Raw genomic sequence first — 25,908 nt, 5'->3', positions numbered from 1 at the left:
ATTTAAGTGTGAACAAGATTTAACTGTAGTTGTTAAAAGCAATGTGCTTTGGAATTGTACCATAAAACTATTTCTTTGAATTTTCATGGCACCAACCGTTAAATAATGATGTGATTACACTTAAACTCTTTTCTAACTCACAGTTCTAAATGTCTTCTACTATAAAACATAAATTAAAAATTCCTAAAAAGAAAGTCCCTTAATAAAAAATAAAACAATAATTTATTGTGAGAGTAATATGAAATTATATTTGTAAAATATTCTTAATAAAATAACTAAAAAATTATTTGCTATTTTGTCCATATCACCTGGTTCCTTCTTCTTTCATACAAAATGGGCTTTTTAATTTATGAGACATATTTTGAGGTACTTACTATATGTAAAATTTTTAAATGTATTTTTAAGTAAGATTTGTTCTCCAAATATATTATAATCAAAAAGGAGAAAAACATGTAGTTCATTGAGACCTGAAAAGTTTAGGTGAAACTTGAAATCAGTTATTTCTGAAGGGGAGATAATTCTATAATTCAAAAACACTTCCATTATTTTTACATTAACAATATATTTTTCAACATAGGAGAATAAAAGCATACTAAATATAAGTTGTTTTCCTAAAATGATGTACTTAAAGTCTGAAAAAATAGATTTTTTCACCAAAACATTTTTTTCAAACATGCAAATGTATTATTATTAAGAACTTTTTTTATCTTCAATAAAAACCAAGGTTTATTATCCAATTCTTTCTAATTCATTTGAAGCTAATCTAATGCATATTTAAATTATGGAAGGAAGTAGTCACCACTCCAAAATCATTACATATGTTCATTTTATGAAAAAATATTAAAAACTGAATCCTAAAGAATTAAAATACTTCAGACATTCTTTTACTCCTTGATATTTCCTTCTGATGGATGCTTTCATAGCACCACTTTCTACATACATTCCTTTTTGGTGCTTAACATAAACTAATAATGAATAAATAACTGTGTAATTAGTTTTTCAATATTTATTTCCCCTCTGAGAACAGAAACTCCGTAAGGGCAGCTTAGAGCACAGCATCTTAGGGAAGCATTCAATAAACATCAGTCGACTGGATGAATGAATAGTATGAAAAAGAACGTGAATCCCTATTTTGATAACTTCTTAGTAAATACTAATGTCTAGCTCTGCAAATGGAAGATACTTTCTTTATCCAATAGTACAGTGGTCAGAGTAGCTAAAAATCATTCCAAATTAGGTCATATCTAAGGATAGAAAATGACATAAAAGCACTAACTTGATAGAACTATGATTAGATCAGAAAGGAAGACCGTGAAGAAGAGTAAACTGGTCATTTGGAAATGCAATTGAGACAGCCCTAGAGGAGGTTAGGGAAGTCTATGGATTGGAGTTCCAACACAGTGCTTCAATTAGCTAGGTCTCTAACCATACATCATGCTCCATATTTCTCGATTTTTTTGTAATCTTGAATTTATGGACCGAGGCAAGGTAAGTCACCATTAAATTGTGACTTACTTTTAACATTTTTAAGGGTTACTGTCTCACTTCCCCAGCTAGCTTTTGAGATCCAAGAAGTGAAAGAAACTGCCTTATTACTTGTTTTAATCCCATCTAATACCCACTCATTAGACTTACACATTTAATTTATCTGATTTCATAGAGCCCTTTTCAGGAATTAATGAGCATCCCAAAAAAGTGATTTATGATATAAACATTTATGTCTTATAAATTTCACCTTCCTTTGGTACAATCTTAGTGTTTTGGGAATCCTGAACAGTACATTTATTACTCTTTACCTAACTAAGGTCATTCTTGCAGTCATTCTTACTGAGAAGGCCAAATTTTATACACATTCATTTTTCTTTTCTTTCTATCAAGTACTCCATTCAGGGTCATATACAGAGAAAACTATTAATATTCACAAGTGGTGATTTCCTTTTCTGGGAGGAGGACAAATAAAACTAGGGTACAGTGATACTATAAAATATTGAGAGCCTCATTTTTAAGTGAGGTTTACACATAATATATACCGACATAGTAAAATATTTATAAAGTTTTAACTTTTAAAATGTGATATAAAACCCCGGGGGCTCCTGGGTGGCAGAATCAGTTGAGCATCAGACTCTTGGTTTTGGCTCAGGTCATGATCTCAGGGTTGTGAGATAGAGCCTGCATTGGGCTGGGTGTGGAGCCTGCTTAAGATTCTCCCTCTCCCTCTGCCTCTCCCCTCCATCTCTTTCTCTCCCCCGCCCTCTACCTCTCTAAAAAATTTTTAAAAAATAAATAAATAAATAAATAAACTCGGAGTGATTAAATGATAATATTAAAGTAGCTAGATTTATTGTGGTGATTATTCATAACGTACATAAATGTTGAATCACTATGTTGTACATCTGAAATTAATATAATCTTTTATGTCAACTACACTTCAATTTAAAAACTTTTTAAAAAGTCTTCCTTAAGAATTATTTTCACTTCTTCATAAGTAACAAAATCAATAGGTTATTTGTAAGAATTAACAAAGAAAAAGAATTTTTGTAAAAATGTTGCAAAGGATTCTCTCCTGATTAACCAAAACAATCAAAATATTGAGTCATTTTCAGCTTTATTAGTGTCAATTTTGGTGTTGGCAATCAAAGATATGCTCTGGGTGAATTTTTTTAATGGGAATTGGATCAATTAATCTGCTGTTGTAGCCAAAAACAAACAGAAATGAGTCTAGGGACAAATCCATATCAAAAATTGCATAGTTATGTCTGCTGTCAAATTACTGCAGGCAGTTACACTGAATGAAAATACTGAAACCTCAGTTCTTCACATTTCCAACACTTATTTATAACCATTTATTTATAACCAAAAACTGTTCTTTCCAATTCTGTTCACAAGGTAATCAATCTGCAATAGAAAATGTTCTTAATCATATCATTTATATCTGATCATTCTGATTATATATATATATATATATATACATATACATATATTACTTTTCTGTATTCCATAATGATTTTAATGAGTCTTTGATGCTTTGAAAGAGGCAGAAAGGCAAAAGAAGAAAGCTTAATTACTGTTAAGATTCCCGGTAACATTGTTTTGTAAAAGGTAAACCTCCTTCACAAATTCAACATTACAATCTACGTATTCGGTGATGAGCAATAATAAGGAGGGCATGTGAAGTGATGAGCACTGGGTGTTATACACAACTAATGAATCATTGAACTTTATATCAAAAACTAGTGATGTACTATATGTTGACTAATTGAATTTAAATAAAAAAACAACCTATCTATAAATTTATTGAAAATAAAGACCAAAATATTGCATCTGTATACATGAAAGAAAGGAACAGGAATTGAATCGTGTGTCTTTGCACAGAGGTTATATTCAATAATAGTGAAGATATTATTATTTTAAATATATTGCAGGTCTTTGATTTTAAATTTTTCTCTAAATAAGGGATTCAAGATAACCATTATTTCTTTTTTTAAGATTTATTTATTTATTTTAGAGAGAGAGAGAGAGAGCACAAGCAAGCTGAGGGAAGGGCAGAGGGAGAGAGAGAATCCTGAAGCGGACTTTGTGCTGAGCACAGAGCTGAAATGGGGCTCAATCTGTGGACACTGAGATCATAACCTGAGCCAAATCAAGAGCCAGCCACTTAACCAACTGCGCCACTTAGGTGCCCCAGGATAATTATTATTTCTATCTTATTGTTACATACAAGGGTTTTTTTAAGATTTATTATTTATTTTTAGAGAGAAAGAGAGAGTGAGCATGGGGAAGGGGCAGAGGGAGAGAGAGAGAGGATCCTCAAGCAGACTCCTTGCTGAGCATGGAGCCTGGCCCGGGGTGCAATCCCAGAACCCCAAGATCATGACCTGAGAGGAAATCAAGAGCCAGCTGCTTAACAGACTGAGCCACCCAGGCACCCCCATATGAGGGGTTTTTTTTCAAATATTTTATTTATTTATTTGATAGAGAGAGAAAGAGCACAAGTGTGGGGGCAGAGGGGCAGAGGGGGCGGGAGAAGCAGGCTCCCCACTGAGCAGAGAGATTGACATGGGGCTCCAACCCAGGACCCTGGGATCATGGCCTGAGCCTAAGGCAGACGCTTAACCGACTGAGCCACCAGGTGCCCCTTGGGTTTTTAAAATATACTAGAATTACCATTTGGCATTCCACATTTATCATTATAAGATAACAGTTTGAAAAGAAAAACAGAGAAGCAGGTGATAAGGAAAGGGTGAATTCAATATGAGCTGGTCTACTAGTTTGAGAGAAAACTTCAAAGGCAAGCACACAGACTTTTTGCTGGTATAATGTATCTTGGAATGAATTAATTAACCTAATAAACAAATATTTGTCAAATACCTATTATGTCACATGTAACTTGAATATTTGTAGGTTTTTTTTCAGAAAGAACAGTTCTGACTTAATAGTCACTGATGGGCAACAGTGGTTTAGGAATATGTTGTGGTGCAGATTTAGCTCACATTTACCTTGATCCTTAAATTCTTACTTACTTTACTTGTTCTTACCTCAATTAACATTTAATTTAGCATTACTCTGAATAATTAAATGAATATTCAGTAATAGAAACTACTTCCCAAATTTTAGTCTACAGTTTAATGCTAAGTTAAATGATAAAATGTTAAATAGAATCTGATATCATAAGCGATTACTGTGCACCTATTGTGTACTCTGTATCATGTTACCTGCCAGAAATGCAAAGATTGATTAGCGACAGAAGCAACTATGCTCTAAAGAAACTCTTGATGAAGCAGGAGAAGGGACTGGTTTAAAAGATTACAGGTAGTGGAACAATCACAGTAAATGAAGGTCATCCTTTGTTAAAATAATTATTTCATAAAGAATAACCCTACTATAAAAGTATTTTGTTGCATGTATAACCCTTAATTCTTGGCTCATTTAAATGATACAATTTTGACTGCAGTGATATTTGTTTGTTATAAATCAAGGAAATTGGACTTTTTTTTCTGCCGTATGTATTAAAATTTTCCCCCTAAAAAGGTCAGCTGTATTTACTATGTGGACAATTTTTTGCACCAGACAGAAGTTTATTCTGTTTAGATGAATGGCTGGTTTGGATTCTCATGGCCACTTTATGAATTCTGGGTTTGAGGACAGTTAAGAAGTCCTTTCTTGCTCTAAAATAATAAAGTTATTATTGTTTTCTTCTAAAAAAAAAAAAAAGAATAACCTTACTAAAAAAAGTAGCAGCAAACCAGAAAACGGACTCTTTTTTTTAAAGATTTTATTTGTTTATGAGAGAGAGAGAGCGCGCAAGCGGGGGAAAGAGCAGAGGGAGAGGGACAAGCAGACTCTGAGCTGAGTGCAGAGCCTGACTTGGGGCTGGATTTCATGACCCTGAGAAACCAAGAGTCTGACACTTAACTGACTGAGCCACCCAGACACCCCAGAAAGCAGACTCTTAACAACAGAGAACAAACTGAGCGTTACTGGAGGGGCAGTGGATGGGAGGATAAGTTAAATGGGTGATGGTATTAAGGAGGGCATTTGTTGTAATGAGCATTGGATGTCGTATGTAAGTGATGAATCACTAATTCTACACCTGAAACTAATATTACACTGTATGTTAACTAATTGGAATTTAAATACAAACTTGAAAAAGAAAAGACATTGGAAATGGATTATTAAAAAAAATAACCCTACTAAAAAACTTTATATTTTACCAACTCATAATAATGAGGGGTGAGTGTGATGTCCTGGCAGACAAGGTGACGTGAAATGAATGAAGTTTTAAGTGATTTTTCCTTCTTTTATGGAAAAGAAGGGGAGTGGTTTTCCCCAAAACACACTATAGTGTTTTGGGAAAGGCATCGAGAAATGAAACTGAAAGGGAGATAGGGTATACACTGTGAACCGTTTTATCTTCTTAACCAATGTAGGAAATTGTATTTTCTTTCTGTGGGTAATGAAGGAAAATTTCAGTTATTAAGAACATGACCTTGATCTGCATCTTGGCTCCACTAGTTTCTTGATCTTTTTGGTAAAGTCGGAAATGATTTCTGTGCCTCAGTTCCCTCACCTATTAAATGGGATGCAAAGATACTGACTTCATAGGAATATTGCAATGCTTAACGAAAACAAGATACACATAATGCTTAGAATAGAGGCAGGGACATAGTAACTAACATTATTTAGTGGTTTTAAACATTGAAGTGAGGTTGTCATTTAGCATTCTAGATAAAGGACATTTTTTCTGTTGTCATGAGAGTATGTTTCTGTATGTTTAAGATCAATAGATTTTACATACATAGTCTAGGAATATAAAGAAAATATGTAAAAAGTTATATAAAGTGCCAAGAACTTAAGTACCTTTAAGTTTGTGGTTGACCCAAAATGAAAAGCTTCTATATAAGCTAAAATGTTATTGGTTTAACTGGGAAAAAAACCAAGAGACCAGGAGCGATGATATTAGCTCAAGATACAGCTAGAGAAAGTTTAGGAATACAAAACTACAATGTTTCCAGAATTCAGAAACTTAGGCTGAAACTATTTCTAAGTCAACACCACAAAGAGGTAAAAAGTTAATGAGATGATGATAAAATAAATTTTCATTAAAAGAAAACTAATGGCCTTATAGGATTAAGGAGTGAGATGTGTTTGCAAAATCAATTATACTTATTTGCATTTAATATATTCTGTTAATAGCAATTCAAATTAGAAACGACAAATATTAATAATTTAATTTGAGCAGGAGATGTTTCTACAATTAACATTTTATGAGATGATGTGCATAAACTAGTTAGAACAAGAAAATTAGTTTAAGTAAAAACATAATTAATCTTAAAATCACTATTTTTCTCAAATAATCAATTATTTAATTAGCCCAAGGGAAGAAACCATTTTTAGTGATTATAAAAATAAACTCATTAAGACTTAATGCATTATCTTTTAAGCATATTGCTCAAGGATGGAAAGCAGTAAAATAAGTATGGTGTTGAATTGAATCTTTTGTTATTTATAAGCTAGAGTTAAATGAATACATGTCTACACATTTATTATTTTATGATTACTATTATGCTTCGGGGTATTCAGACCAGCCCTTCCACTATTAAGTAGAATGGAAAGATATTTTTGGACCCCCTGTGTTTTCCCAGGATTTACAGCAAAATTATTAGTGGTATATATCATGAGTGTTCTCAAGTTTAGGAGGATAGAAAAATATATTCATTATGATAACATGGACCTTTGCATTCCTCCGAGTGCTGTCCTAAGATTTTTGAGTGCACTTAAATTTGCAAAGACCATTACTGCATGTAGTTTGCCCTTTTAAAACATGTACATTGTATAAGTTCAAAACCAAAAGCTGCTCATTGATTTATAGATGCTGCACTGTCCCTCTGGAATTTTCCATTAGTGAAATACAAATGTGTATGGCAAGGAAATTATATATGCACATTACAACAAATTGTCATTCCAAAACTGTTGATGATGAAGCTCTAACAAAACCCAAGTGTCAGAGCAACTAGAAATTATAAGTTCTCTTCATGGAAGCTTACTAACAATTGACAGATTCAATGGCATTCCATGCACTAGGGACATTTTTCCTAGCAAAAAGTATATTTATGCAAGACATACAGTTACAACCAGGATCACATGTGTCAAAAACAAACAAACAACAAAAAATACAAATTATCAATTTAAAAATTAATTCCCACTTCCCAGTGCTCTTGGGGATCAGAAGACAGATAAATTTGATACTTTATATGTTAGAAAAAAATATATTAACTTAGAGCAGATATATCTATTCCATGACTATCAAACCAGCACACATTCCAAACACAAAAAAATGATGCAGCTTTATGTCAGCTTATAATAACTCATGTCAGAAAATAGTAAAATACTAATCAGAATCTCAACTAATGTTTTAGCTTATCTTTATTGAGAGAAAAATGTATCCTCTAAACTCTGGAATTCTAATATATTTGAGTTAGTTTTCCTTGTGTCTTCCAAGGTTGCTAGGGAAACTTGTCTTCCATTCTGCCTACCTTTTTTCTCTTCAACATTCAATCCCTTTTGTTATTAACAGAAAGAAAATTGAGGGTTTTTTTTCTTACTCTTTCCATTAATATTGGCTACCTGTTTATATGTCAGGTAATTTGTTAGGACCTGTTAGCATAAAATATATAATAAAAGACATCAAAGTTTCAGAAAAAAGTAATTGGAATAATGGGCATTAAGGAGGGCACATGACATTATGAGCATTGGGTATTATATGCAACTGATGAATCATTGAACACTACATTTGAAACTAAAAAAAAAAGAAAAAAAAAGAAGGAAAAAATATTCTAAATTTATATTTACTACCTTGCTTCGTGTGTGTGTAATTTAGAAAAAATTGCCCTGATTCAATTTATTTATCGCCCAACTATAGCCTCCAATAGAGCATAATTTGAGCAGCATGACTATAAATATTAAAAATATACACACACATAATAAATGTGGTATCCATTTGCTATCTTTTCTTACTTTGCAAGCAGCACCATATGCACCTTCTATACCAATTACACTCCTGAAAGTGTATACTTACACTGGCATTACACTAGTTAAATTAGGAAATATTTTTGATTCCTAGATCCCACTGTAAGGTGTGAGGTCTAATTATTATAGATAAATAAAAGTGGTTCTGTTGATCCTGGTTTATTTAATTCAATAACTAAGATCTAAAAATAAAAGAACAAGTCTAAGGAATTAAAAGTCCAGCTCTCCAATGGAATAAAGCAAGGTTGTGATTATGAAAAGTGGTATGATTTAAAGTAAAAACCAAAACAAAAGATCAGAAACCTAAGAACCATCCTCTATTCCTCCCTCTCCCTCATCTCCAACATCTAACTGGCCACAAATCTTAGACAACCATAATAACCTCCTTCAGAGTTTCTCATGTGAACTATGCAATCCCTTTCTTTAGGCCTATTCTCTTCCTGCAATGCATTTTCCATTTTCCAAAATAAAAGAGCCCTTCAAAAATTCAAAACTAAGCATGCTACTCCCCAGATTGAAACCCTGGAGTGTGTCTCCAAGAAAACATCTGTCATCTCCTTAATCTAATCTTTCAGCACTTAAAATACCATTTGACAATTTTAGCCACATTGGGTTCATCGCATCAGCAATAGAGGATGATATTTATTGAGAGCTTAATATGGACCTGGCGTTATGATAAACACTTTTACGTAGATGATCTCATTTAATTCTGAAGAAATATTTCAGGTTAGGTGTTATTATCCCATATTACAGATAAGGAAACTGGGTTTTGGGGAACTTTAGGAATTCACCTCTTGTCACATGGCTATCAAATGGCATTGTCAAGACAGAAACTGAAGTCTGATTCCAGAATAAATGCTCTTATATCCACCTACATTTCAAGAGGTCCCTTCAAAGTACCAAACTAATTCCATATCTACACTTTAATTCTTACTTGCCAATAGGACTTGTGTTCATCCTTTGGTGAAGTCTTCTTTGACTCCACGGTCAGTAATCCCTAACAGATTTGATCCCTACCTTCTTTGTGTCATCACCTAAGTTATACAAGATGGCCTCATACTTTGGTCATTGTGAGAGTAATCTTGGGAGACTGGGGAAAGTGCAAATGCTTGACTGAGTCTCAGAAACACTGACTTGATCTTCTGGGGTAGGGTCTTATCTAGATTTTCAACAAGACTTCAATGACTATAAAGCACATGTATCTGACAAGTACCAACTTAGATAACAATACAGTGTTTACATTTTATTTTTGCAATTACTTGTTTGCATGTTCTTACAATTAGTCTGCAGGTTTTTAGGGCTAGATATTATGTAAATTTGTAGCACTTCCACCTAGAAATTATATCTAGTAATTAGTAAGTATTCGACAAACCTATGATGCATACACAAATGGTTTTGTTCTTATATTTGGAAAACAATATCGAGATGGAAAATTATGGGAAGAAAGTCTAAGGAGGACTATAATATAGTGGTCAGGACTATTTGCTCCATTATCAAATTCTCTGAAGTTTTTATCCCACCTCTACTATTAACTAACTTTAAAAATATGGAGCACTGAGATTATTATCTAAACTTCAGTTTTGTCATCTATAAAATAGGATTAAAAATAATATCTGTCTCAAGGTAATTGAGAAAATTAAATAAAAAGATATCTATAAAATATTTATACTGTGTTTGGCATATATATACTGAACACTTGAAAAAATGTTAACTTTTGAGGCACCTGGGTGGCTTAGTCGGTTAAGCACCTGCCTTGGTTCAGGTCCTGATCTCAGGGTCCTGAGATGGAGTCGCAAGTGGGGCTCCCTGCTCAGCAGGGAGTCTGCTTCTCCCTCTCCCTCTGCCCCTCCACCCACTTGTGCTCTCTCTCTTTCTCTCCCAAATAAATGAAATCTTTAAAAAATGTTAACGTTTTGATGAGATAATGATGATAATATAATGATTACAATAATCATGATGGAGGTATTGTTAAGTGGCTATCAAAGAACCTAAGTAGTCATTCAAAAGCTTATGGCTTATAATGCTCTGATGCACATGGATGCTTATACTGTAGATATTCCACACTTTGAAAGCTATCATGGATAGACAAGCAAGGGTGAGCCTCAACTATTAGGATTTACCAAATTATGAAATAGTTGTCTTTGTTTCAAATATTTTAAAAGGCAAAACGTATGAAAAAGTTTAGTCCAGCTACATAAAAATTTTCTTTAAAAATACAGATTAACACCTGAGAAGAAAACAAAGTGGTACAAAAACAAATTGTTTTTTAATTTTAAAAATATGGGTTTTTTTTAAAGCCAGTCCTCCTTCTCTAATAAGGAACTAACAAAAGAACCTATTAGAAACGGACATAGTTGGTGCAACTAGCTTGTTGGCCAGCAGAGCTCTGGGTACCTGGGTGATAACAGCCAACTCATAATGTACAATTATACAAAGTAGTATAATTACACAAATACACAGTTATCTTCTTTGGATAAATGTAGTTACTTTTTTTTTCAATTTTCTAGCAAATAATCGCTGGGGATGTAAAAACAAAAATACAACATTGTGTTGGACAATGTCAGAAATAAATGATATACAACAGACTGCCCTCAAGTAGCTAAATATTCATTGAAAAATAATTCAAGAACGCTAAGTAAAATCAATTACCTAAACATTCATAACTGCAAAATACCATAGTACCTTATAAGTCAGAGCATGCCACTTCTCTGCTCAAAACTTTCTAATGAGTCCCATTTCAATTAGAGTGAAAAACTGCATCCTTACAATAGCCTACAAGACTGCATCTCCCCTTCTCTCTCTCACCTCATTTCTTCCTGCTCTCGCTTCTTTGCTGTTCTTCATACGTATGTTTTAGGGTGCTTGCTCTGGCTATCCCCTAAAACACCCTTTCTTCACATATCAGCAAGGTTTATTCCTGCACCACCTTCCATCCTGTGCTCAAATGTCACCTTCTCTTAAAGATCTACCCTGACCATCAAAACATCCTCTCTGCAGCCCTAGCATTCTGGATCCCTCAACCCTTCATCTATCTTCTTTTTTTAAGATTTTATTTATTTTTTTTAGAGAGAGAGAGAGAGTGGGGGGAGGGGAAGAGCAGAGGGAGAGAATCTCAAGCAGATTCCCCACTGAGTGCGGAGCCCATTCCAGGGCATGATCCCACAACCTTGAGATCACAACCTCAGCCGAAACCACGACTCATTGGCTCAACCAACTGAGCCTCCCAGGTGCCCCCATCTATCTTCTTCTATGAATTTTCACTTTCTGAAGTGCTCTATAGTTTAATAATTTATTACATTTTTGTCTTTTTTGTCCTCACCTGCTAGATTATAAGCTCCAAGAAGACAAGAGGATATTGTCTCTTTCATTCACAAATGTAAACTATGCCCGACACACAAGTGTTCAGTAAATATTTGTTGCATTAATAAATATATAAGCATTGAGGGAGTGAAAGGGAATGATATCAGAATCCAGAAAAAGAAGAAAAACACTTCTAGAATGAGCTGATTGGATCAGTTAAGATTTAGGGTGATATATAAATTAAGAAATAGAGGGTATTATGCTAAGCGAAATAAGTCAATCAGAGAAAGACATGTATCATATGACCTCACTGATATGAAGAATTCTTAATCTCAGGAAACAAACTGAGGGTTGCTGGAGTGGTGGGGGGTGGGAGGGATGGGTGCCTGGGTGATGGACATTGGAGAGGGTATGTGTTATGGTAAGCGCTGTGAATTGTGCAAGACTGTTGAATCACAGATCTGTACCTCTGAAACTAATAGTACATTATATGTTAAAAAAAAAAGAAGATAGTAGGAAGGGAAAAATGAAGGGGGGGAAATTGGAGGGGGAGATGAACCATGAGAGACTATGGACTCTGAGAAACAAACTGAGGGTTCTGGGGGGGGTGGGGGGATGTGTTAGCCTGGTGATGGGTATTAAAGAGGGCACATATTGAATGGAGCACTGGGTGTTATACACAAACAATGAATCATGGAACACTACATCAAAAACTAGTGATGTAATAGGAAATGCATGATATATCTAGGAAACAATTACTTCATTTGATTAAGTGGGGAAATATTACAAAATGACATAAGAAATTACTGTTGGAGCAGGAGGCTAAAGAATGTTACCTTTCTTTAACAGGTAATAGGAAAACAATGACATGAAATGATCAAAACGGGCCTCTAGAAATAATGAGACCAAGGCATGGGAAGGATAGAATGGGCTCAAGGAACATCAGATTTGTCTGACATTAATTATAATCATAATCATCATGGTCAGGCATTCCTAAGTTAAAATGTCATGATCTCCAGTTCAAGGAGGAAAAGAGCGCTGTCGATAAAAATCAACCTATTTGTCAGCATTTACCTTTGAAATAAATGAAAAGCAAGGCATATCTGTCTAGTAATTGTGCCATTGGATAATCTAGAATTTGTTTCCTTAAAGCCTCATAAGTGGGTAGAAAAATCAGACAGAGAATATACTTACTTACTGGAAGGAATCTCAGCCAAATTTCCATTTCCCAAGACAGAGGAACACCTGCCATGTTTCCTGAAACCTTTACTATTTAAAATCATCCTTTAGGAATATAGGAAGAGTCTACTTCCTTGGTTAAAAACAAAACAAACAAACATGAAGTCTGTCCTTTTTATAGCAAACCTTAATGTCTTCTGCATCTGTTGCTGGTATTCGTAGTGTGATTATGAGACCGTTATTCCCCATTGTGATTTCCTCCTTATGTTACCCTGTGGGCAGAACTTGTATCTCAGAGGCTGCCAGAAATGAAATACCAAAGATGTGCAGTGAAATAGGTGTCTTCTCAATGGAGAAAAGTTAATATAACTACCTTGTTTATAACAGACAGACAGACAGACACACGCAATATTTTCCTAGTACCCAACTGCTTAAGCATTTTGCTTTTTCTAAGTATCAAAACTTAGATTTAAATTTTTTCATGTCGTCTTTACATTCATTTAAAAAATAGTTTCCTCTTCAAGAGGCCATTGTGTTCTTACATCTCAACCACTCATTTGGGGGCTTCTGAAAACATAAAGAAGTTCTTTAAAATTTTTATGTCTAGTTAACATAACCTACCTCCACAAGTGATCAGATCATTGAATTACTACAAAATAAATGTTTCTTCACTATGGGAAGATTTAAAAACTTGACAGAAATTAAGGTACCCTTTCCACAAACAAGAGACTATTTGCAAAAAGAAAAAAAAAAAGCCACTGTGCTTGGATATATTCTCCAGCATTTCTGGAAGGGATATATTCCAGGGTGCACTGAGTGATCAGACAGCCTTTGAGATTACCCTGCTGGACACTGCACCAAAACCACAGCTGCTCTGGGCAGCATTTGATCCACCAAATGTGGTAACTGCTTTTCAATCTGTTAGTAATAGGCAGCCAAAAATACTGCCATAGCTTGTTTTATAAATTTTTCCTCGAAGACTAGAGCATAAGTTATTAGTCATTTTAATTCTGTAAAGCTGGACTTAAATTTCCTTGTTCGACCTCCCCCCCCACCATTCTCTTGCACTTAACTCAGTGTTTTGCAAATGTCCTTATTGATCAGACAATAGATTTGAAAACATGGAGAAAATTCCAAAATCTTTTTAATTAATTAAAAGAACATCGGGCATTCTCGGGCACTGATTTCACGACTGTCCACTAATTTCATCTTTTTCTCTTTTCTCTCCTCTCTTTATCTGTCCCCCTGTCCTAATTGTCCTGCTTTTCCCATACTCTGTAAACATTTTCTCATCTATTTCTCTACACTTCTTCATCTTTCTATTTATACTTTCTGTTTAAATTCAGATTCACTGACTTGTTTAAAAGCAACACGTGAAACTGAAGCATTTTTTTTTTTTTAAAGATTTTATTTATTTATTTGACAGAGAGAGAGATAGCGAGAGCAGGAACACAAGCAGGGGGAGTGGGAGAGCAAGAAGCAGGCTTCCTGCCGAGCAGGGAGCCCGATGTGGGACTCCGATCCCAGGACCCTGGGATCATGACCTGAGCCGAAGGCAGACGCTTAACGGGACTGAGCCACCCAGGCACCCCGAAACTGAAGCATTTTTATGCGACAACATTACCAAGGGTAACTATCAAGTGAGGCATTTTCTATATGGAGAATAGTTTAACTGCTTCTATTAAGTTATAATTTGATAAAAATTAATGTCTTAATATAACTTTACATGCTTTTTGTAGTACTGGTATTTTTTTTTATTATATGTATTTTAATCCAGGAAATTTTTAAATTTTGTTCCAGTTAAAAGGGAACATCAAGCAAATGGTTTGATGTGTTAGTTAAGGGCCCTCAACACAATGCTTACAAATTTTGGTGGTCATTTTATCATTTTCTAATAGGATTCCACTTTGTGATTTTTGAAAAGTACAGTTAATAATGTCCTCAGATTGCCTACATACAGTGCCAAGCTTTTTTATTTGTTTTTTTCATGGGTGGAGAATCAAGATATCTACTAATTCTTAAGTATCTGGGGATCAGTTTGAAGTCAAAGTGTCATTTTGTGAATATTTACTTCAGATTATGTGAACTCAAAGCTAACAAACTAAATGCCATTGCCTGTGAAGAGTCATATTTTTTTTAAAGCAACAGCACATATAATACATACATGATACATCATTTGTTCTTATGCTCATTAATTACCAATGGTGAATTCTTTGCCACATTCTTGAATTCAATCCAGATAACTAACTTAGAACATCCTAGCATTCTTTGATTGTTCATTTGATAGAAATAACTCATAACATAGATAAATAATCACAAAAAATAGGGCAAAACACATTCCATGCAATAAAGTTTACACTTGATTAGGACAGAGTTTATCTCAGTTACCTTCTAATCCTTCTACAGTTCTCATCAGACTATCTTTGACATAGTTAGGTACTAAACTCTACTTTTTAAATTAGAGATCATGACTTAAGATGCTTAGATTATATTTCTAGCACGTCTTTTCTGTCAAAGATGTTGGTTTTCAAGATTTGTGAGATTTAAGTACACTAGTCATTGTTTTCCTTTAAGAAGATCAAACTCTCAATTATTTGTTCTAAGAAGCAAGCTGCTATGTATTATTAGCACCTATTATTTATTGATTAGGATATGACTCAATTTCCTTCATTTATTGAACATAATTAAGAGTTTCTAGGGCGCCTGGGTGGCTCAGTCGTTAAGCGTCTGCCTTCGGCTCAGGTCATGATCCCAGGGTCCTGGGATCGAGTCCCACATCGGGCTCCCTGCTCGGCGGGAAGCCTGCTTCTCCCTCTCCCACTCCCCCTGCTTGCGTTCCTGCTCTCGCTATCTCTCTCTCTGTCAAATAAATAAATAAAATCTTTAAAAAAAAAAAAAAAAAAGAGTTTCTAACCAAGAGGCGCCTGGGTGGCTCAGTTGTTTAAACGGCTGCCTTCAGCTCAGGTCATGATCTCAGGGTCCTGGGATCGAGTCCCAAGATGGGCTCCTAGTTCAGCAGGAAGTCTGCTTCCCCCTCTCCTGCTGCCCCTCCCCCCTGCTTGTGTTTGCTCTCTTTCCCTCTCAAATAAATAAAATCTTAAAAAAAAGAGTTTCTAACCAAAAGAATTATCTGAAAAATTATAAATAACTGGGTAAGCAATTCCATTAAATTTTAATTATCTTATATTATATATCTTAAATAAATAAAGGACCTTTTTGGCATCCAACAAAACATTTTATAAATGCCAAAGTTGTATATGAGGAACTTTAAAAAAAAAAAAAACTCCCTCAATTTCTTTGTATGATAATTTAATAATCTATATTATGAATACCTATCAAAACATATGCTGCTTTTTAACTGTATTGTCTATACTGAAGTCAAATTTCTGATAATGACATCCTACACCTTTCAGAAGTAGCCCTGCCTATAGAAGCAGCCTTAGTTCCTAGTGCTGCCTCAGACCTTATATCCTAGTCCTACTGAACTGGCTGTATTTCTCCTGAATGTGCTATATGTCATAGCTCTGTCTGAACGGGAAGTTTTCATGCTAAAAAAATCCAATCCTTCTTGTCTAACTGTAAAATCCCTGCTAAAGTGTCATGTCCTACTTGAAGTACTTCCTGAACTTCCTAAATGGAGCCCATTACTTTCCACTTTTGAGCACTCTACCATAAAGATCTCTATTCTTATATTTATAGCACCATGTTATTGCTTTACCTTTCTGTCTCTTCTGCTAGACTATCTTCCCAAAGTAAGATACAGTGACATAGTTATCTTTGCATTTTCCATGTTGAGCATACTGTCTGATATATCATAGCTGTTCCATATATTTATGGTTGAATGAAGAATGAATGGATCTTCTTTTACTGATTTGTCATCTATTTACATTACAATGACAAATTTATTGTATCTGAGGTTAGCAATAGCTGGAAACTGAACTTCAAAATAAACCAAAAAAAATTTGTCCAAAATCAATTAACCAGTTTATTTAGCACATGCCTATCATTATAGCCCTTGTTCCTTCCCACAGGGAGTTTCTATTTTATCAGAATTTCCAGTGTAAGTTATGATGTTGCAGTGATGGATTGAGTGGCCTGGAAAAATGATTTTGAGGAAATAATACCTAGTGGTAATACAGTCAGGCAGCAGAAGCCAACACAAGTATAAAATGTGCACAGATTAAAGCACTAAATGGCTTAATGAACACCAGCATCAGTATAAGTTTACTGATGTTAATAATATGTGCCAATATTACATATTTATCTTCTACTTCTCGGTGTTGTATCACAGCCAAGAAATGTATTGTGAATGCCTAATAAGATTCAAGGGCTGTGCTTAGTGCAAGAGACAAAAGGATATCCTAAATGGACATGGTCCTGTGCTAATGGCAGATCCTGTCTTCCTGGAGCTTACATTGTAGGGAGACAGTACATAAACCCAAAATTACCAAAATAATCTCCCATTATACTTGTGATAATTTTATGTAGCAAATAACAAAAACAAAAACAAAAACAAAATCATGTATGTCCCATATATGTATTTAACTAAGGTGCGTAAGACATTTTTGTCTCTAAAAGTTTTGTAAAGAGTTGGGCAATTAGTATATATTTTCTATGCAACCAGAAAAGTCACTTAGTCCAATTACAGGATTAAAATATCTACAGAATCCAGTTCTTTTTACAATTAGACAATACTTACAATGAAAGAGGAGACATTACACCTGATACCATAGGAATAAAAAGGATCTTAAGAGACTACTATAAACAATTACACACCAACAAATTGGATAGAAGAAATGAAAAATTCCTATAAATATACAATCTACCCAGTGAATCATGAAGAAATAGAAAATCTCAATAGACCAATAATGAGTATGTAGATTAAATAAGTAACCAAAACCCTCCCAGCAAAGTAAAGCTCAGGAACAGATAACTGCATGGGTAAATTTTACCAACATTTAAAGAATTAACATTGATCCCTCTTAAACTTCTTCAAAATATTGAAGAAGAAACAGTTCCAAATTCATTTTTTGAAACCAGAATTTCCCTGATGGCCATAGCCAAAGATATTACAAGAAAACTATAGGACAACATACCTGATGAAATAGATGCAAAAATCCATTGCAAAATACTAGCAAACCAAATTAAACAGCACATCAAAAGGATTATACACTCTGATCAAATGGAATTTATCCCTGGGATGCAAGGATGGTTCAACATACACAAATAAATGTGATATACTACAATAACAGATTAAAGGATAAAAATCATATGATTATCTTAATAGATGCAGAAAAAGCATTTGACAAAGTGCAATATCCTTTTATGATGAAAACTCCCAACAAATTAGATGTAATGGAATGTACCTTGAAACAATACAGGCCATACATGAAAAACCCACAGCTATCATCATCTCAATGGTAAAAACAAAACAAAACAAAACAAAACAAACAAACAAAAACCTCAAAGCTTTTCATTTGAGATCAGGAGCAAGGATGCCCAACTCTCACCACTTCTATTCACATAGTACTGGAATCCTAGTCAGAGAAATTGGGCAAGAAAAAAGAATCCAAATTAAGGAAGAAGTGGACATATCTCTGTTTGCAGGTGACAGGATCTTCTATGTTGAAACCCTAACTCCACAGGACATTAAATTCTGTAAGGTTGCTACACAAAATATCAGAAATCACTTGTAATTCAATATACTAACACCAAAGTAACTGAAAAGGAAATTTAGAAAACAATCCTATTTACCGTAGCAACAAAAATAGTAAAATACTAGGGAATAAAGTTAACCTAGGAAATGAAGACTTGTATATGGAAAATGACAAAACACTGATGGAAAAAATTGAAAAAGATGCAAATAAATGGAAAGATATGCCATGTTCATGGATTGGAAGACATAATATTGTTAAAATGTCCATAATACCCAAAGTTATCTACAGATTCAATGCAATCACTACGAAACCCCCCATGGCATTTTTACTGAATTAGATAAATAAATAATCCTAAAATTTATATGGAACCACAAAAGACCCAAGTAGCCAAAGCAATCTTGAGAATGAGGATCAAAACTGGAGACATCACACTTCCTAATATCAAAATACATAAAATTACAATAATTAAAACAGTATGGTATTGGCATAAAGATAGACATATAGATGAATGAAACAGAATATAGAATACAGAGAATCCAGTTGATAAACCCACATCAACTTATCTTTGTCAAGGATGCCAAAATACACAATGGAGAGAGAATAATCTCTTAAACAAATGATGTTGAGAAAACTGGATGTCCAAAGCAAAAGAATAAAATCAGACCCTTATCTTACATCATATATAAAAATTAACTCAAAATGGATTAAAGACTTAAAAATAAGATCTGAAAATGTAAAATTCCTAGAAGAAAACATAGGGGAAAGTGTCATGATGCTGGTCTTGATAATGTTTTCCTGGGCATGACAACAAAGCAGAGTGAACAAAAATAGACAAGTGGGGCAACATCAAAATAAAAGGCTTCTGCACAGCAAAGGAAACAATCAACAGAGCAAAAAGCAACCTAAAGAATGGAGAAAATGTTTGCAAGCCATATATCTAATATCGGATTAATACGTAAAATATATAAGGAACTCCTACAACTTAATAACAAAAATAAATAATCCGATTTTTTAAATAGGCAAAGGACTTAAATAGACATTTCTCCAGAGATGACATACAAATTACCAACAGGGGTATGAAAAGATGCTCAACATCTCTAGTCATCAGGAAAATGCAAGGAAATCAAAACCACAATGAGATAATCACGTCACACCTATTAGGATGGCTATTGTTAAAAAAAGAAAAAGGAGTGATGTCCACCAGATGGCTGAATAAGATGCCCCTTATTATATCCTCCCCTTAGCAACAACAATATGGCAGTCATCCATGGACAACATGCCTTTGTGGGAGATGTGATAGCCAGGTAGGAGATGGTGAAATCCCAGTGAATGAATCTCATTCAAGAATGAGAAGAGCCATTTGGAAAAGACAGACCAGCCCCTAGGTGGCTGAGTGAGAAACAACTGCATAGCCCTGAGAACTTGGCAACAACCCATTGGCCTTTGGTTCTGTCATCAAAAAATACACCGAGGGATCCAAGAGGAGTCTCACCTACCAGTGTATCAGGTAATAGGCACATAGACTTTGGTGCTGGCTGTGGACTCTGAAAGTGCCCTTTGAACTGGCTCTAGCACCTCTGAGCCACAGTTTAGGAGCTTCTGGAGAACACTGATTTACACAATCACCCACGAATGAGAGACCCTTTATGGAGGCCCAGGAGTCTGGTAGAAGTCCAACACACCATTGGAACAACAACAAAAAAATTAAAATTGGACACACTGCTGAGGATAAGAGGAAAAATTTGACTTTATCTGCATCACCCATCCCCCAAGATAACAGTGGGTGAGCATGTGCAGAAAGCTGGCCCAAATTTGTGGACCCAGAAGGGACAACAGACTTGAGCATTTAGCTGAGAAGTCGTTCGTACAGGGCCTGGCTCTAGAAGATTGAGAGGAGGAATACAAGCCTAAGAGCTCTGTCATAAGAGGGAGCAAGAAGTGCGGAACATGCATATTCTTAGAAGGTCTGAGAAAGTCTCAAAATCCCCAGCAGGACTAAAGGAAGATATTTCTCTCCTGAAGTCAACCAGTAAAGACTGGAGAAGGTGACTACTATTTTAAACACAAAGACAGTACACAAAATTTCAAGAAACATGAAAAATCCAGAAAACATGACACCACCAAAAGAACACAATAATTTTCCAGTAATGGACCCCAAAGACATGGAGCTCTGCAATTTACCTCAAAAAGAATTCAAAATACCTGTTTTAAGGAAGCTCAATAAACTACAAAGAAACTCACAAAAAATAATCCTTCAAAATCAAGAAAACAACACATGATCAAAATGAAAAGTTTAACAAAGAGATCTGAAGGATCTCAGAAGAGAATCTCAGAAGGAGAAGAGGAAAGCAGAACGTTTATTACAGTGGGGCACCTGCGTGGCTCAGTGAGTTAAGTGGCTAACTCTTGATTTTGGCTCAGGTCATGATCTCAGGATCCTGGGATTGAGCCCCACATCAGGCTCTGTACTCATCAGGGAGTCTGCTTCAGGATTCTCTCTCTCTCCCTCTGCCCCTCTTCTCTCTCTCTCTCTTTCTCTCTCTCCCCCCCTCTCTCAAATAACTAAATAAATCATTTTTAAAAAGCTTATTACAGAAGTAATGACACAGAACTTCCAAAATCTGGGGAGAGATTTGGACATCCATGTTCATAAAAGTCATAGGCTCCCAAACAAACTCAACATAAAAAGATATTTTCCAAGATTAATTATAATAAAACTGTCAAAAATGAAAGACAAAGAGAGGGTCTTAAAAATAACAAGAGAAAAGAAGCTCATAATTTACAAGGGGACCTGTACAAGGCAATATCAGTGACTTTCTCAGGAGAAACCTTATAGACAAGGACAGAGAGTGATGTTACACTCAAAGTGCTGAAAGAATAAAACTCTCAAGCAAGAATACTTTATACAGTAAAGTAGTCCATTAGAAAACGTTGGATGAAGGAGAGATGGCCCCACACAAACAAAAGTTAATGGAGTTCATTGCCACTAGACCTGACTTACAAGAAATGCAGAAAGCAATCTCTCAAGCTGAAATGTAAGGACGCTAATTAGTAACATGAAAACATACAAAAATATACAACACACTGGTGAAGGTAAGTACATATTTAAATTCAAAATACTTTAATTCTGTAATACGGTGGTATATTAACTACTTAATTCTAGTATAAAAGTAAAAGACAAAAGTTTTAAAATTAACTACAGCATAATAATTTGTTAAGGAATACAAAAAAAATAAGGTAAATTGTGACATCAAAAACACAAAGTGGGAAGTAAAAGGACAGAGATTTATTACGTGAAGAAGTTAAGTTGTTAGTGTAAAATAGATAGTTATATCTAGAAGATAGTTCATGCAAGTCTCATAGTAACCACAAAGCAAAAGCTCACAGTAGATACTCAAACGATAAGAAGAAGGGAATCAAGCACACCACTCTGGAAAATCACCTATTCATAAAGAAAAGAGTAAGAGAGAAAGAAAGGAATATGGGAACTATAACAAAGCCAGAAAATAATTGATAAGATGGTATTAGTAAGTAAATAATTACTCTAAATGTAAATGGATGGTATTCTCCAAGCAAAAGACATAGACTAGCTGAATGGATTTAAAAAATAAAACAAACAAAAAACAAAATAAAACAACTATATGCTGCCTACTAGAAACTCACTTCAGCTTCAAAGATACACATATGCTCAAAGTGAAGGGATAATAAAAGATATTCCATGCGAGTGGAAACCAAAACAGGCAGTGGTAGCTATACTTACATCTGACAATATAAACTTTAACTCAAAAGCTGTTACTAGAGATAAAGAAAGCCATTGCATAATAATTAGATCCTTTAATCAAGGGGATATAGTAATCATAAATATATATGCAAATAGGGGCGCCTGGGTGGTTCAGTCAGTTAACATCTGACTCTTGATTTTGGCTCAGGTCATGATCTCAGGGTCCCCTGAGAGCCCCATGTTGGGCTCCACTCAGCACAGAGTGTGCTTGAGATTCTCTCTTCCTCCCTCCCTCTGCCCCACCCTCCACTCATGTGCTCTCTCTCTAAATAAATTATATATATCTATATATATGCGGCTAACACCGGAGCACTACCCAAATATATTAAGCATATACTAACAGATCTGAAGGGAAAAACAGACAACAATACAATAATAGTAGGGGACTTCAGTACTTCACTTTCAACAATATATAGATCATCTAGATAAAAAAGTATTAAGGAAATATTGGATTTTAACAATACTTCAGACCAAATGAACCTAACAGACATATACAGAACATTCATTGCAAAGCAACAAAATACATATTTTTTCTCAAGTACATGCAGAACATTCTCCAGGATAAATCATATATTGTATCACTAAAGAAGTCTTAGCAAAGTTAAGAGTGAAATCATATCAAAAATCTTTTCCAATCACAATGGCATGAAACTAGAAATCACTAACAGAAGGAACACTGGAAAATTCACACATATGTGGACAAATATGTGGAAATCAAATAGTATGCTCATAAATGGCCAATTATTGAAAGAATAAATCAAAAGGAAAAAAAAAAATCTTGAAATGAACAAACAAAAAGAGGAGAAACACAACATACCAAAACTTGTGGGATACACAAAAGCAGTTCTGAGAGGAAGTTTATAGCAATGAATATCTACATTTGAAAAAAGGAAGATCTCAAATAAACAAGCTAACTTTATATCTCAAGGAACTAGAAAAAGAATACACTAAAGCCAAAAGTTAGCAGAATAAAGGAAGTAACAAAGATCAGAGCAGAAATAAATAAAATAGAAAACAGAAAAACAACAGAAAAGACCAAAGAAACAAAGAGCTGGTTTTTGAAAAGATACACAAAATTGACATAAGATTCGATAGATTAACTAAAAAAAAAAAGAGAGAGAGAGGGAGACAGAGAAGACTTACATAAACAAAACTGGAAATGAAAGAGGAGACATTACACTGATATCACAGATATAAAAAGGATCATAAAAGACTGCTATGAACAATTATATACCAAAAAATTGGATAATCTATAAGAAATGGACAAATTTCTAGAAACATATAACCTACCAACTAAAACATGAAGAAATAGAAAATCTGAACAGACCAATAACAAGTAAGAAATTAAATTAGTGATCAAAAGCCTTCCAATAAAGAAAAGCCCAGGACTAGATGGCTTCATAGGTGAATTTTGCCAAACATGTAAAAAGGAATTAATGCTAGTCCTTCTCAAACTCTTCTGAAAAACTGAAGAGGAGAGAACATTCTAAATCTCATTTTATGAAATCAGAATTACCCTGATACCAAAGCCCGATAAGGACACTACAAGAAAAAAATGACAGGCCAAAATCCATAATGAATACAGATGTGCATTTTTTTAACAAAATAGTAGCAAACCAAACTCAACAACATATCAAAAGGATTATACATCACCATCAAGTGGGATTTATGCCTGGGAAGCAAAGATAGTTCAACACACGCAAATAAAAAAACTGTGAGGCATCACATTAGTACAGTGAAAGATAAAAAATCATGTGATAATCTCAATAGACACAGAAAAAGCATCTGACAAAACACCCCTTCATGATAAAAACTCTCAACAAAATGGGTATAGAAGGAATGAACCTCAACTTAATGAAGGCCATATATGAAAAGCCCACAGCTAACATCATACTCAATGGTGAAAGATTGAAGACTTTTCCTCTAAGATAGGGAAGAAGACTAAAGGTGCCCAGTCTCATGACTTTCATTCAACAGAGTACTGAAAGTTCTAGCCAGAGTAATTATGCAAGAAAAAGAAATGAAGGACATCCAAACCAGAAAGGAAAGTAAAATTATCTCTATTGGAAAATGATGCGATCTTATGTATACAAAATCCTCGAGACTCCACCAAAAACTATTAGAGCTAATGAACAAATTCAATAAAGTTGCAGGATAAAAAAATCAACATTCAGAAATTAGTTGTGTTATTATACACTAAAAACAGAATATCTCAAAAAGAAAGAAAATAATACCATTTACAACAACAATAAAATTTGGGAACAAATTTAACCACATTTAAGCCATCTATATATTCAACAGAATTCATGTCAAAATTCCAATGGCATGATTTCATCAGAGACAGAAATTCATGGAACCACAAAAGACCCTGAATACCCAAAACAATCCTGAGAAAGAAGTATAAAGCTAGAGGCATCATTCTTTCTGATTTCAAACTATTACAAAGCTATAGTAATCAAACAGTATGGTACTGGCATAAAAATGGACACATACACCAATGTAACAGAATTGAGAGCCCAGAAATAAACCCTCACATATACAGCCAACTAATATTTGACAAAGATGCCAAGAATACTCAAGGGGAAAAGTATAGTCTTTTCCCCATAAATGGTGCTGGGGAAACTGTTTAATCATATGTGGAAGAATGAAATTGGACCCCTACCTTATACTACTCACAAAAATTATTCAGAATTGGAATAAAACCCCATATTGTAAAAGTCCTAAGGGAAAATAGAAAAAAAGCTCCTGGACATTGGTCTTGTCATTGATTTTTTTTGGATATGACACCAAAAGTACAAGCAACAAATGCAAAATAAATAAGTGGAACTACATCAAATTAAAAAATAAATCTTCTGGGGCACCTAGGTGACAATGGTTTGCATTATATCATATACTTGCAAGTTGCTAAGAGACTAGATTTTAAGTATTCTCTCTCTCTCTCTCTCTCTCTCTGTCTCACACACACAAAGAAAAAAAGAAGGTAATTATGTGAGCTATAGAGGTATTAACTATCCATATTGTGTAATCATTTTGCAATAAATACATATATCAAATCGACACATTGTATAAGTTCAAGAACAACACAATGTTATGTGTCAACTAAATTTCAATGAACTGAAAAAATAAAACTTTTGCATCATATTCATAGAAGAGTTCAGCTTGTAGTTTTCTATTGTATTATGGGAACCTGTGATAACCACAGAAGATAGAATAATTAAAACAGCATTGGGATTACCTGGTCCTTAAAGGTTAGCAATATTTCTATGTGAAGTCATTTGGACCTGGTATTGTGTGTGTGTGTGTGTGTGTGTGTGTGTGTGTGTGTTTTGGGGTACTTTTAAACAATTATTTTCTATATTACTCCTATGATTATTGCTCTATGTAGAATTTCTGTACAGGGATCAATTTTGGTCAATTTCATAATGCATTTCTGTTTATTTCTCCTTATATTTCTTGACTATCCCC

At 34.4% G+C, this 25,908-nt stretch overlaps 1 protein-coding gene across 6 annotated transcripts in view; it reads right to left on the bottom strand.

Annotated features, from left to right (window-relative positions):
• The window catches only part of CSMD3 (CUB and Sushi multiple domains 3), a 1,190,044-nt gene that overhangs the window by 114,384 nt on the left and 1,049,752 nt on the right, over window positions 1-25,908 (bottom strand). The window lies entirely within an intron of this gene.

The sequence above is a fragment of the Halichoerus grypus genome, chromosome 5, assembly GCF_964656455.1.
Source record: "Halichoerus grypus chromosome 5, mHalGry1.hap1.1, whole genome shotgun sequence".
In the NCBI taxonomy this organism is placed as follows: domain Eukaryota; kingdom Metazoa; phylum Chordata; class Mammalia; order Carnivora; family Phocidae; genus Halichoerus; species Halichoerus grypus.
The sequence above is the reverse complement of the archived record's forward strand: the minus strand, read 5'-3'. Positions and strand labels throughout refer to the sequence as shown.